We start from the raw sequence: 13,437 nt of genomic DNA, 5'->3' as shown, positions 1-13,437 counted from the left end.
GATTGTTTTCTTCAATTGCATTACAGATGTCTGGAAATTAACATAAAGGAAAGAAATAAGTGCAGAATGAAATACTGCCATTGCATAAACTGCAAATAACTACACAGTCATGTTTGATAAAGTAAGAATTGAAAACTTATACTAATATTTGTATTTATTAAGAAAGTAAAAGAGTTACTTACCTTTAGGCATTCCATCATAGCAGCAAACCCGATATCCATACTCAGTCGTTTCAGGCTTTTAATCTAATACACTTGGGGGGACTGGGAGCAGTAAGTCAAATATCACATCAGAATCCAACCCCCTCCCCCATCTATAGTTTTAGTTTTGTAGTTATAAATGCAGAAAACACTTAAGTGCACATGTTTTTATTTCGTTCTCCTGGTGTATTTCTTCAGTTTTGGAATACATTTTCCTCACTTTATGACACCATATCATATTAAGATGATCGATAAATAATACACAGGGAGGAGATGAAGCCTAGTTTCAATTAGGTTTCTATTCACGCTGAATTTTCTGGAAATTCTCAATACCACGTGACACCTTAATCACTAAACTGGCACTGACCCATTAGCATTTAGGGGCATGTATCCCATACTCTACATGGGCTTACACATACCTAGTCTTCTGAGGCATGACTATATATGTTCAGAGTTTGATGAGCCACTGGTATCTACCTGTGACACTGTTTGGAATGAGGTAGAGTGATATGTGACATGCATATGCAGAGGGACATACCTTAAGGGTCAGAGCACTTTATACTGACAATGGTCAGTGTATGCCATTATGTCACTGTCAAAGATATACCCTGTATATCATATGAGCAGGATGCACTGTACAGACTACTGGCATGCACGTTATGTAGTGATATACAAAAAGTAACAAACTGAGAAGGCAAAGCAATACTTCATTTACAAGGCCTTTTAAGGAGATGAAAATGCAATAAAGCCATCACGTTGTGCATGCTTAGCAAATAATCATTACACGGTTACTACACATACAACAGGACACTGTTTACACATCGTTTGTTATCTGGCACATATGAATGTTGATAGAAAATGCAGACATAATTTTTTTAATAGCTTGCCCTATGATGGCTGCTAATGTTTCAGTGCTGCTTAACATTATCTCGATGTGTCGTCATGTTCATTTTACAGGGAATGACAGTCCTGGAAATTCAATGAACTCTGTGTAGGCTTTGCATGAAGCCTACATAGAGTTTACATATTAGCACGATGATCAGCAAGGCTAATTGCATGTTCCTGCTGCTCGTCACACATACATGTATATAAGCGCAGTTTTCTGGCCAGCAACAGTGCTGCAACTAGGAAACTATGCAGAACAGCATGATCACAGAAACAAGAACCACTCATGTATGTTTATGAGCAAACCTGCTTTTCGAGACTGCACAGGCAGCCACAATGACAACCAGGGGTGAAAAAACTGCAATATAAGCAGTATTAACATAGTCAATAAAAGTGTACTGAGTGCAATGTACACCACAGCAATTATTTGCAGAATGAAATAATTGAGTGGGGACTCAAAGACAAATAAAATTAACCATAAACTAGGCAGGGAAAGTGTACTGATGAAAATGGGCACAGAAATGAATGACAGGAATGAGGAAAGAGGAAATGGGCATGGCAAATACAGAAATGTTCCCAAGATAGTATATGCCAATGTATGTATACTCCCAAGACAAATCAGTAGCATTACAATAAGCACATATGCACATAGCACAGTGTGTACTGCTGTCACGCCTCCTGTGTCAGTATATCACCACACTTGATAGTATATATATATATATATATATATATATATATATATATATATATATATATGGCTTCACTTCAAAATACTGAAAGCTCAAAATCCTGAATCTCAAAATCCTGATCTCAAAATCCTGAAAGCTCAGAATACTGAAAACTCATAATACTGAATCTCATAATGCTGAAAAACATACAGGGCACCAACACTGACTTTTTTGCAGCAGAAATATATACAGAAACATATTACTCATCTATAATAATAATAAGCAGGGGGGATCCCCACACACCCCCTGCTACTTAAATATATCAACTCTGAGATCGCACTTCACAGAAGAAAATGGCAAACATACTATTACATGCTTCATGACTGCCTGTTGTAACCTTAGTCATGTTCCCTTTTAATGTACTATACTACAACATAACTCATCTTAGTGTAGTGAAGTGCGATCTCGGAGTTGATCTATTTAAGTAGCAGGGGGTGCAGGGGGCTTGCCCCCTGCTTATAGTTGGTTTAGACTGATATGGTTTATCTTTTCTTTGTTTCTGTATGTATTTCTGCTGCAATACAGTCAGTGTTGGTGTCCTGTATGTTTTTCAGTATTATGAGATTCAGTATTATGAAATTTCAGTATTTTGAGCTTTCAGGATTTTGACATGAACCCATTTTATATATATATATATATATATATATATATATATATATATATATATATATATATATATGTATATATATGGATCCATGTCAGATCCAGAAAAACCCACATTACCAAAGACCGGATCACCGAGACGAGATCGTCGACACAACACATCTCCGACAAAGGTAAGTATATGCATTACGGAATGGAATCTATTCCCATTTTCATAATACAGTTAAAAAATAAATCAAAAATATGTATAGCAGGGGGCGCAAGCCCTCCTGTACCCCCAAATGTGTATAGCAGGGAGGGCAAGCCCTCCTGTACCCCCCATTTGGGGACTGCACCCTCCGAACCCCCCCGTACTTAAATATTACCAACTCTGAGATTGCACCACATTGCAGAAATGGGACTATATCCCATTCCGCACTACTCACCATTGTCATGGATGTGTTGTGTTGTCAATCTCATCTCGGTGATCCAGTTGTCGGTAATGTGGGCATATATGTGATGGTCACACAAAGTTGCACATCAGTGGAGATGAACAATTGTGATATAAACATCACTGACATACTCACTGGAGAGGACATCCAGCAAGGACAGTATATCCAATAAGGGGTATGTACAAAGTGTGAAGATCTGCAAAATGTCTTGCTTGAATATTACTGACATATCAGTGTACCTCTCAACCAATCATGGACAGATAGCAGCAGACTCCTGTACAAATGTAGACAGAAACAAGCACAATCAAGGACATTTTTAAAATATTACGTCCATTAATGTGCGGCACTGAAAACGTATGTGACTATAACTTATAAATGGTCTGCAGGAACAGACGTGTACAACTGTAATGACTGTCAGTATGCTGTAAGGAGAATTAACCACCCCTTCCCCAAAAATGACCAATTTTTGGAGAGGTAAAGAAGGACAGTGTTAAACCTGGAGTTCAAGTCAGGGGCAATCATGGCTAGCTGAGAGACTGAGAGGTTTGCATGGCACATAAGCCACAATTCACACCTGCAAGAATAAAACCCATGCCATCGATTTTGTCACTGAGCTGTGTATTTACTGGGTACAGCACATAAAGAAATATCACATGAGCATCTAGTGGAACACCTTGAAGGGAAGTCTGCACTGTCAAATCCAAATGGGCATGCATCCCAAACAATATCTTTTTATGGCCGATAAGATGTGTGGGAGCTGATTTTGCCAAATATGATACACTTGACTAGAGCATCACTGGCTGACATAGGTATTGGCCATACAAATAATAGCACTTACAAACAAGGCACTATTATGAGTAGAGTCCCTTCATACAGCTGGGTATTGCATGCATCTGCAATAAGTAGTAGCAATGCTGAAGCATCTGCAATTGATGTGTGAATTAAGAAGTGATCCATTATAATGAAAGTCACAGCTGTATATGAGACTGATGGCAATGTATCAATCAACTATACCAACATGCACAGATAGTGCAGCACTGCAAAGTTTAGTGTCATTGATTGAGGATGCCATAACTCTAATATTGTACACATACCAAACAATACATGGGGCATCCCCTATAACTGCATGTTAACACTCAGCACATGTGCCACATGATCAACTGCGGTGGTGGTGCTGCGGTAGCATTGTCACCTCACAGTAAGACGTTGTCCTGTTTGATTCTCAGCTACAACATCTTGTGTGTGGAGACGTGTGAATGGGCGCACCTTTGTTGAAGGTTGAGCGTCAGAGCTGGCAACTCGGCACATAAAAATCTACTGCCAATCATTAGCAGACCAGAGTTCCGCTGTGGCTACCCCTAACTGGGAAAAGCCAAAAGACACAACAACAACATGTGCCACATGATCACTGTCCCCCTGATATTGCCAGTGAAAATGTTATAGTGTTATGAAACCCGATGTATATCCATATGTGTTCATGCAAACTATCAAGTGCTGATACTGAAGTGAAGTAGGGGTACACCTGTGATGCAGTACAGTCACACTACAGCTGTACCTATGCTACAGTTGGATATCAGGCTGTATGTCACCTCCATATAAAACATTTGGTCTCAATCTCAGTGGCAGAGTGGAACTGTTAGCAAAGATGTACAACTCTACCTATTTAACCTCATTACATCAGTGTAAATCATATGCCTATATGTTTAACAGTGGAAGTGTGTGGGTGAGGGCCCTAACACCATACGTGGACACATGACAACTGAGGTGGATGCACATCATGCAGAATATTTGATGACACAAATGCTAACAGTCACACAGTGTTGCTAGGGAAGACCTGTATAATTCTTGTGAATAGCAACATAATAGTGCATACAATGAATTCCACAAAGTTGCAAGTGAATCCCAACATGTCATATGTTTCTATATATAACATTTCCAGATGATAGGTACAGATTTGTACACCTGTGGCATACTGCAGCTGTCACTGATGTTTGCATGACAACTGTATAGAATGGTGATATACTGCAAGACAAGAACACAAGACTTAGTAAGACAACAATATAAGTAGCATCATTCAATCATCCGATGTCAACTGTCCTCAAGAGGCATATTACTATAGCTGCTATGGAAGGAACATATAACAAAATGCCAGCAGTGGCCATCAATACTGTAGCTCAGTTCACAGATTGGAATACACTGTTGTAGGGATACACTACATCCATACCTCAACATAGCACATGTAGATGACAACACCATTGACTTCTACAATGTTCAGAAGGTCATAGGACATTACAAGGCTACCAGCCAGAAGTATATAAAATCTTAGCTATTATTACACCATTAAAACAGAAATCCCTATATCTATGTGATGGAAGATAGTAGGGGTATGTGTGTATATACAAAGGATAAACAAAGCTGCACCAGACTTACTCTAACTGAAAGAAATTTATTAATAAACACAAAAAACATAAGCACTTTCGCAATAACTACTATCACTTCATCAGAAAAGTGAGTTACAAAGGAAAACAATTCATATATCATTTAAAACACTCAGCTGATGCATTTAAGCCAATCACAAATCATTCAGCACTTAAAAGATAGAGCAACATTCAATTAATATTGTTGATAATTATGAAGCTGTTAGTTTAAATGTTAAGGTTTTAATGTATATATTTTTTCATCATTATATAACATAGGCTTTTAATTGAATGTTGCTCTATCTTTTAAGTGCTGAATGATTTGTGATTGGCTTAAGTGCATCAGCTGAGTGTTTTAAATGATATATGAATGTTTTCCTTTATAACTCATATGTCTGATGAAGTGATAGTAGTTATCGCAAAAGCGCTTATGTTTTTTTTCGGTTTAGTAATAAATTTCTTTTGGTTAGTGTAAGTCTGGTGCAGCTTTGTTTATCCTTTGTATCTTCTTTCTGCACCTCTCTGTACCCTAAGCCATTTTTTGTTATTTCTGTGTACTTTTTACTCGGTGTAAGAGGCACTAAGATCCAATTTAAGATACAGCACGCAATACTAATGCTTGTTTCCTTCGAGTATTAGATGTACAGGAAAATTCACTACTGGATTTGAATTCTATATGTACTGGGCAAGAAAATATTGCTGTAAGTAACCAGCTACCTAAATTTTTAAAAGAGTATCGAGAACCTGAGAATATGTACAAATATAAGAGACTGCAGTGGCAGCGCCTGCATCTGCAGGCATCTCTTAAACACAAAATAATTCCACGAGGCTTAAGAATTTTGAATATGCCTAGTTACAGTGGAACATATCCTGATTTACTTAGGAGGTGGCAGGAATTGAATTTATCATTTAGCTCACAATACATGCAGCTACTTATTGATTTTTTCCTTCCTATGGAGTGTCAGCTTAGAAATTATATTATTGCTATGGAACATACGATTTCCACTACCTTTTCTGTGGATATTATTACTGATAAATTAGATAAACTTCAAGAAAGTGTCATGTCTTATAAACAGAGGCTACAAGTTACCAAACTGAGAAAATTGCAGCGAGACAAGAAGGACTTTGAGAATAATCACGTCTTTTCTTGGCCAAGGGAATGTACCAGATCTGTGGTTCAACAGAAGATCAATTCAACGACTGACCAATCAGGCGTTAATTTCCACATTCCTAACAGTATGCTATGTTTGCAACCACAAGCAATACAACAGGCAGCACTGAGTGAAAATGTGGAAAATTGTATTATTAGTTTATCCGATGTGAGAGAACAAGCCTGTGCAAGCAATGAACCTCTCTCAAACACCACTGCCAGTAGAATGAGGGAGCCAACAACGTTGTTGCAGGATCCACGAGCTAACAATGGTAGTAGTGATAATCAAGTTTTTTTAGAAACAAATACAATGGCACAATTTACACTAAAGAACCCTTTACCCATCAAGACTCGTTCGAGGAGCCTAACCAGGCAGGCAAAGGGACAAAGTCATTGGAGTGTGGAAGAACTCCCAGCAAACCAAGAGGAGATGAGTTTAGATTCAGGTTTGATTTTTAATATTTCCTCTATAACACTCACAGAGGAACAGATTGCTCTGTTAAATAAAGGACTCTCCTTTATTCCTGCCAGGAGAGCCAATCACGTGGAAATGCTTACAGATCTTAGGCTGTTAGGCAGGAACTTGTCTCTGAGAAATTTGTATCCACATAATACTGGTGTTAATAATGATGGTTCAGGTTTATATAAAAGACACATTACTTTTGTACCGAACATGCATCCTGCTATGCAGACTTTTGTTAGCATATGTGAATCTGACTTTAGACAACTGTTTGCACATGGAACTAGAACCAGCTTTAATAATATGCCATTTAATGAAAATAGGGCACTGAATGAGCTCCAACATATGCAATCTATAGAAATTAAGCAAGCTGACAAAGGAGGAGGCATTGTGATTTTAGACAGGGAATTATATTTGCAACAGATTAAGGTTTTGTTACAGGATGACAATACCTATCATTGTGTCTCCAAAAGTGTCGTTAATGGCATCATGGAAAGAGTGCCCTTCCTAATTTCTGATTTATTAATGACTGGTTTAATTGATGAGAATTTTTTCAAATTCTTTAATACCAGCACTCCACTAGTTCCGATGATTTATGGTCTTCCCAAGATACACAAAGATGGCAGGATACCTCCAATGAGACCTATAGTGTCCGGTGCGGGTTGGTGCACTGAACTGCTATCTATTTTTATGGAAGGCAACCTACATACATTGCTTAATAACTGCCACACTATACATAAAGACACTAAACCATTTTTAGAGAGACTGCATAGCAAGATAATTATAGTTGATAGTGACTATATGTTTGTGTCTATGGACATTGAGTCACTATTTACATCAATACCCAATACATGGGGCATTAATAAAGTGAGAGAATGTTTAACTTTTAATAGATGTTTTGTTGATAACAAAATCTCACTTATCTGTAGTTTACTTGATACTGTATTGAAGAACAATGTCTTTGTCTTTGAAAATCAGTTCTACCTTCAAAAGACTGGCGTGGCTATGGTCATGGCATGTGCCAACAGCTACGCCAACCTGGCTATAGTAAGTTGGGAACAATGTTTTTTACTGTCAGATAGCAATGAATTTCTTGGCAACATCTTATGGTATGTCCGTTTCGTTGATGACATTGTTTTCCTGTGGAAAGGTGACAGCGAGGAGCTTGAAAGGCTAGTTGAATACATGCATACCACCACTGACTTTTTAAGGTTCAGCTATCAATATTCTACAAATTAACTTAGTTTTTTTAGATGTTTTGGTCAAGAAATCAGATTTGAATGGTGTGCAGAGTAGCATTTTTAGAAAACCTACTAGGAAGAATGCATTACTTCACAAAAAGAGTATGCATCCTAAATACAACCCTAGAAATTTGCTTAAAGGGCAGATTTATAGGGTGCTTAGGTTACGTAATGATGATGAAGCAGTACAGTAAGCACTAGACCTAGTTCAACAGGAGATTTTAAATAGGGGTTATTCTAAGAATGAGATTATTGCCACCATAGATGAAGCATGGACACAGAGGAGCCATAGATGTAGACCATACTTAAGTGCCACAGTTGATTCACATGAACCTAGACCTAACAAAGATGATTTCAGAGTTGTTCTCCAATTTTCTAGTGATATTAATGAATGTGCCTCAATTATCAACAGAAATTGAAGGCTACTTCATGAAGTACCAGGTTTTAGAGATAAAACCGGGGATGCCCCTTTGTTTTCCTTCAAGAATAACAAATATTTGAAACAATATTTTTGCAATAAAATGAGTGTAGATAGACCTGTCCCTTCTATACGGACTGGTACCTTTCCCTGCAGACGTTGCTCTGCATGCCAGTATATTTATACTAGCACAGTATATGTACACCCCACATGACATTTTACAGTCAGCTGTCCTGGTTATGCCAATTGTCGTACCACTAATGTGGTCTACTTTTCCTTCTGCCAAGTTTGCCATGCATATTATGTAGGCAAGACAAATAGGATGTTGAAGGACAGGATCCCTGAACATAAAAGAGACATAAACAATCATAAATAGAGCAATGCCCTGGCTAACCATGTGAGACAGACTGACCATACACATACTTTTAGATTTCTAGCCATTCAGGTTATTCACCCTAATATAAGAGGGGGTAACATTGAAAACTATACTGAAAGCAGAGAGCAGAGATGGATTCTTATACTTAATGCTGAGAGGCCTCCAGGTTAGAATGGGACTACTTCTCTCAAACTTTTCTTGAAGTCACGCCGCCTTAAGCATTTTTAATTCAAGATTTTAATTTAAGATGTATATAAGATGAGTGTATTAATTTATATTAATCCAATATTTTCTGAATGTTGTGTGTATATAAATACATAGAAACTATACACATATATATATATATATATATATATATATATATATATATATATATATATTCATGTAGATTTATGTAGTTGATAATTATGAAGCTGATAGTTTAAATGTTAAGGTTTTAATGTATATATTTTTTCATCATTATATTATACAGGCTTTTAATTGAATGTTGCTCTAGCTTTTAAGTGCTGAATGATTTGTGATTGGCTTAAGTGCATCATCTGAGTGTTTTAAATGATATATGAACTGTTTTCCTTTGTAACTCACTTGTCTGATGAAACGATAGTAGTTATCATGAAAGCGCTTACGTTTTTTCTGTTTATTAATACATTTATTTTGGTTAGTGTAAGTCTGGTGCAGCTTTGTTTATCCTTTTTGTCTTCTTTCTGCTCCTCTCTGTACCCTAAGCCATTTTTTTTATTTCATGTATGTGTGTATGTGTTTGATTTAATACAGACTGCCTCTGTCCATATGTGACATGCACATGACCCCATGATAGAATTAGCGATCACACATCCAGTTGTCTGGAGATGAATTACAGAGGGTCATGCAGGGGTTGTGTTGCACTATGTAAGTATGCATCTTTAAGATGATGACATCCTTAGTGTTCCACTGAACAGGTGTTATCTAGACAGAAGAAAAAGGGGATCTTTCATTCAAGGAGCTACATAAAGTATTCTCCTGAGGGGAAGTAAAATGAAATGAAATTAAAAACATCATACAATGACCATAGTATACTACCAACCAAGGGAGCCTGCAGAATTTTTTGCAGGGGGGGTTCAAACCCAGAGCCCCACCCACACAGCTCCCCCGCCCCCTGCCATTGCAGACCCGCCCATGTCCACCACCCAAGCCCCACCCACACAGCCATTCCAGTGTCCCATTACTTGGCTATTTCTCCCCATTTGCCGTAGACACTGTTCAAATCTCTGTGTGCATACTGTTTTATGCTTTAGTTCTACAATGATTACAGACATTTGGATTTAATTTACAACTTTTATTTCAAATGTTATAGCCCAAACACTGATAGACATTTACTAAACCTAAGCAAAGCAATAGTCTTACAATGAAGACAGACTTGGCATTAAAGCTTCTCTACCTTTGAAACTCACATTCACTGAAACAGCATTTAAACCCACATTCAAAGAAAATGCATCTGGCCAATGGCAGGTTATTTACCTTTGAGCTGTTTTCAAGCAATAGGCTCCTTGCACACTTTGTTAGGGCCATGCAAAAGTTATTTGACCTTGGTAGTCTCTCATTGCAAAAGCCCAGTATGGCATACTACAGAGTGTTGTGACCTGTTAGTAATGAGGGCCCTACCTCACTTCTTTGAATGTCTGGCCTCACATTTTTAGTGTCAGTGAGAAGTTTGCTGCCTGGACGTTTCCTCTTGTATGTAGTAAGGCAGACTACCATTCCCTACACCTATGTACATATTATTATGTTATCCTTAGCCAGTAATGTCTACCTTCTGCTGCCCAGCTCTACAACCACATGAGCAGCTATTAAAACCTAGATCTCTGGGGTCATAGTCAGAAATTTATCCCTCTATTATATACAGCTAGTTATCCTGATTCTGTTTTCATGACACCACCCATATCAACTGCCACATCAGAAAAACATCTTTAATATTTGCAGCACGTTTCTTTCATTGATCCAATTCTTTTACTTTTTAAATTATCCACAAAGATACTTTCTTCCACTGCTGACATGATTACCTTTTTATTCTACAGTTCAGAAAATTCCTGGATTAGGCTGTCATCTTAGAATAGAGCTTTAGTCATGCCCTCACTTTTCTTTTACCTGAGATTGCTCTTCTTTTATTTTAGATTCTGTGTAGCTGAAATTTACCTTGCCAGATTTCCAGTTATGAAAGCATATAGCCTACTTAAATTTGTCAGTCAATCAAAACAACCTCTAGAGCAGTTGTGTAACTATTGCCACTACCAAAATAATCCCAAGTGTGCAGTGACTGTCCCATCTCAATACCGCACCTAGCAACAGTGCTGACAGGACGCAGGAAGAGAATGGCTGCATCAAAAATTCCCAATTCCATTACACACACAAACATCTACACCTACTTTTGTGCAGCTAAGCATACTAAGTTCCCAATTCCCTTACACACACGTACTTCACGTTTGTGATCTGTGCTTCGTATAAATTCCCTTACTTCATAAAATTCGTGCAGCACCGTCCATGTAAATTCTCCATGACGTGGGGGACAGGAAGATGCAATTTCAAATTAGTACGGGTCGGCGGACAGGAAGAACAGGATGCCTGCACACACAGATAATGTGACAAGAGCAGCAGAACTGCTGTTTTTGTCCCTCCCCCACTCATCTTGCTAATTAAATATAATAACTCGAAGATCGCTCAACAGCAGGGTGGGTAAGGGCAAATTCCCTAAATCTGCTGCAATGAGATCCAGTGCAAAAGGCTGCTTGCAGACAGTTCTGACGTTTTTAAAGAAGAATGCAAAAAACTTTTTTTGTAATTTAAAGAAAATTAATCTACCAGTCAGCCCATTCCAGGGGGGTGCAAGTACACCCCCTTGCACCTGCCTGCGGGCACCCTTTCTACCAACCACATACACACTAGTTGCCTGAGGTCAGATATTAACACCACACCTTAGAGGTATAAAAGCCATATTCCATACAACGTAAGACTAATTCCAACAACAGGTATCTGATTTTAGCATTGTCAAAGTGACTTTATAGGGGATGACATCATCAGTGTATGCTGAGAAGAAGATGTTTGGGTAGGAGTGGACTCATTTCCTGGTATAAAATTGTCTCCAGATTAATAGTTAAATGGACACACACACACGCACACACACACACACACACACACACACACACACACACACACACACACACACACACACACACACACACACACACACACACACTGACAGCTGTGAGAGTAGAATTCCTACCTGTCTAATTACAGAAGCTGCAGAACACAGTACTTAATACTAGCACCACTCAAGTCTGTCTATAATATTGTCAGAGTGCACATTATAGAGGATGAAATCATCATAGTGAAGGAGGTTACATGTACTGTTATGGTACTTGTTTGCAAAGACAGGACTTGTGATATGACTGTGTGATCGCAATTTGTAAAAGTACATATAAATTAATCCTAGCAACTTAGGTGAAATAAGCTATGATGAATGTATATTGCAGAAGTGAAACACTCATGTACCTGTTTCTCAGGATGTTGCATAGCTCGCACACAAATATGCACACACACACACACACACACACACACACACACACACTTAAGAAACAGCAGTATTGCAATGATGGAGTTATGTGTCTTCATATTCAGATGAAGGTATGTCCACATTAATACAAGTTACTGACAATATCAATGTGATATGATCATGGATGACTAATGACGTGTGTCACTATAAATCCATAGCAAATGTAACAATGCAGATATGCTCTGTAATAATGAAGTGTGTTTAACAATGACCCAAGTCCTGAGATATCATTTGGAAGTGGATTTCTGCAGGGGATACATGAATAGCAAAAACTGTGTGTCTAGGGAAGCACACACATCATTGTCTTTCTCTTGTGTTTATGAATGCATTACCATTTAATGGACAATTACAGCCTGGTAACTAGAATTAGACATGCTGAACACCTCTTCACAAAGTGCATCGCCAAGAAGTTGATTTGTGGTGATGATGGCAAAGTTTTAGCACGTGTGATTTAAATTTCAGGAATTCAACTTGGACTTGTGAAGTAGCAGTGCCCACTGGTACTCATTGCCAAACTCTGCACAAAAAGGATCATACAGTAACTGACCTGACTGGGGTTAACTACAAAATACATCTAACCCAGAAAAACTTGAAAAATAATTAGTAAATTCACCAAGGAGGCTAGCAGCAAGCATGGCCAACTCAAGAAAGGAAGCCGAGGAGTATAAAACCAGACATATTTTATTTATTCAAATAAATAAATAAACAAATCAATAAATAAATAAAATAAATAAGAATTGTATTAGTCATGCCTGCCTCAGTACAGTTGTACAAGTAGTTGCTGTTTTGCAGGCCTTACTGCAAATCACAAGTTAATTGTATGTACAGCAGCTTTCTACAACTGATAAAGGTGGCACATATTCTGAAATGACTATTATGACTCAGCAGATATGGCTAACTAGGGCCAGAAGTGTGTGCAGTATGCTTCTTCACAGTAAGGAC

Source organism: Protopterus annectens, chromosome 4.part0, assembly GCF_019279795.1.
Source record: "Protopterus annectens isolate FY-2018-M chromosome 4.part0, PAN1.0, whole genome shotgun sequence".
NCBI classification, from domain to species: domain Eukaryota; kingdom Metazoa; phylum Chordata; order Ceratodontiformes; family Protopteridae; genus Protopterus; species Protopterus annectens.
The sequence above is the reverse complement of the archived record's forward strand: the minus strand, read 5'-3'. Positions refer to the sequence as shown.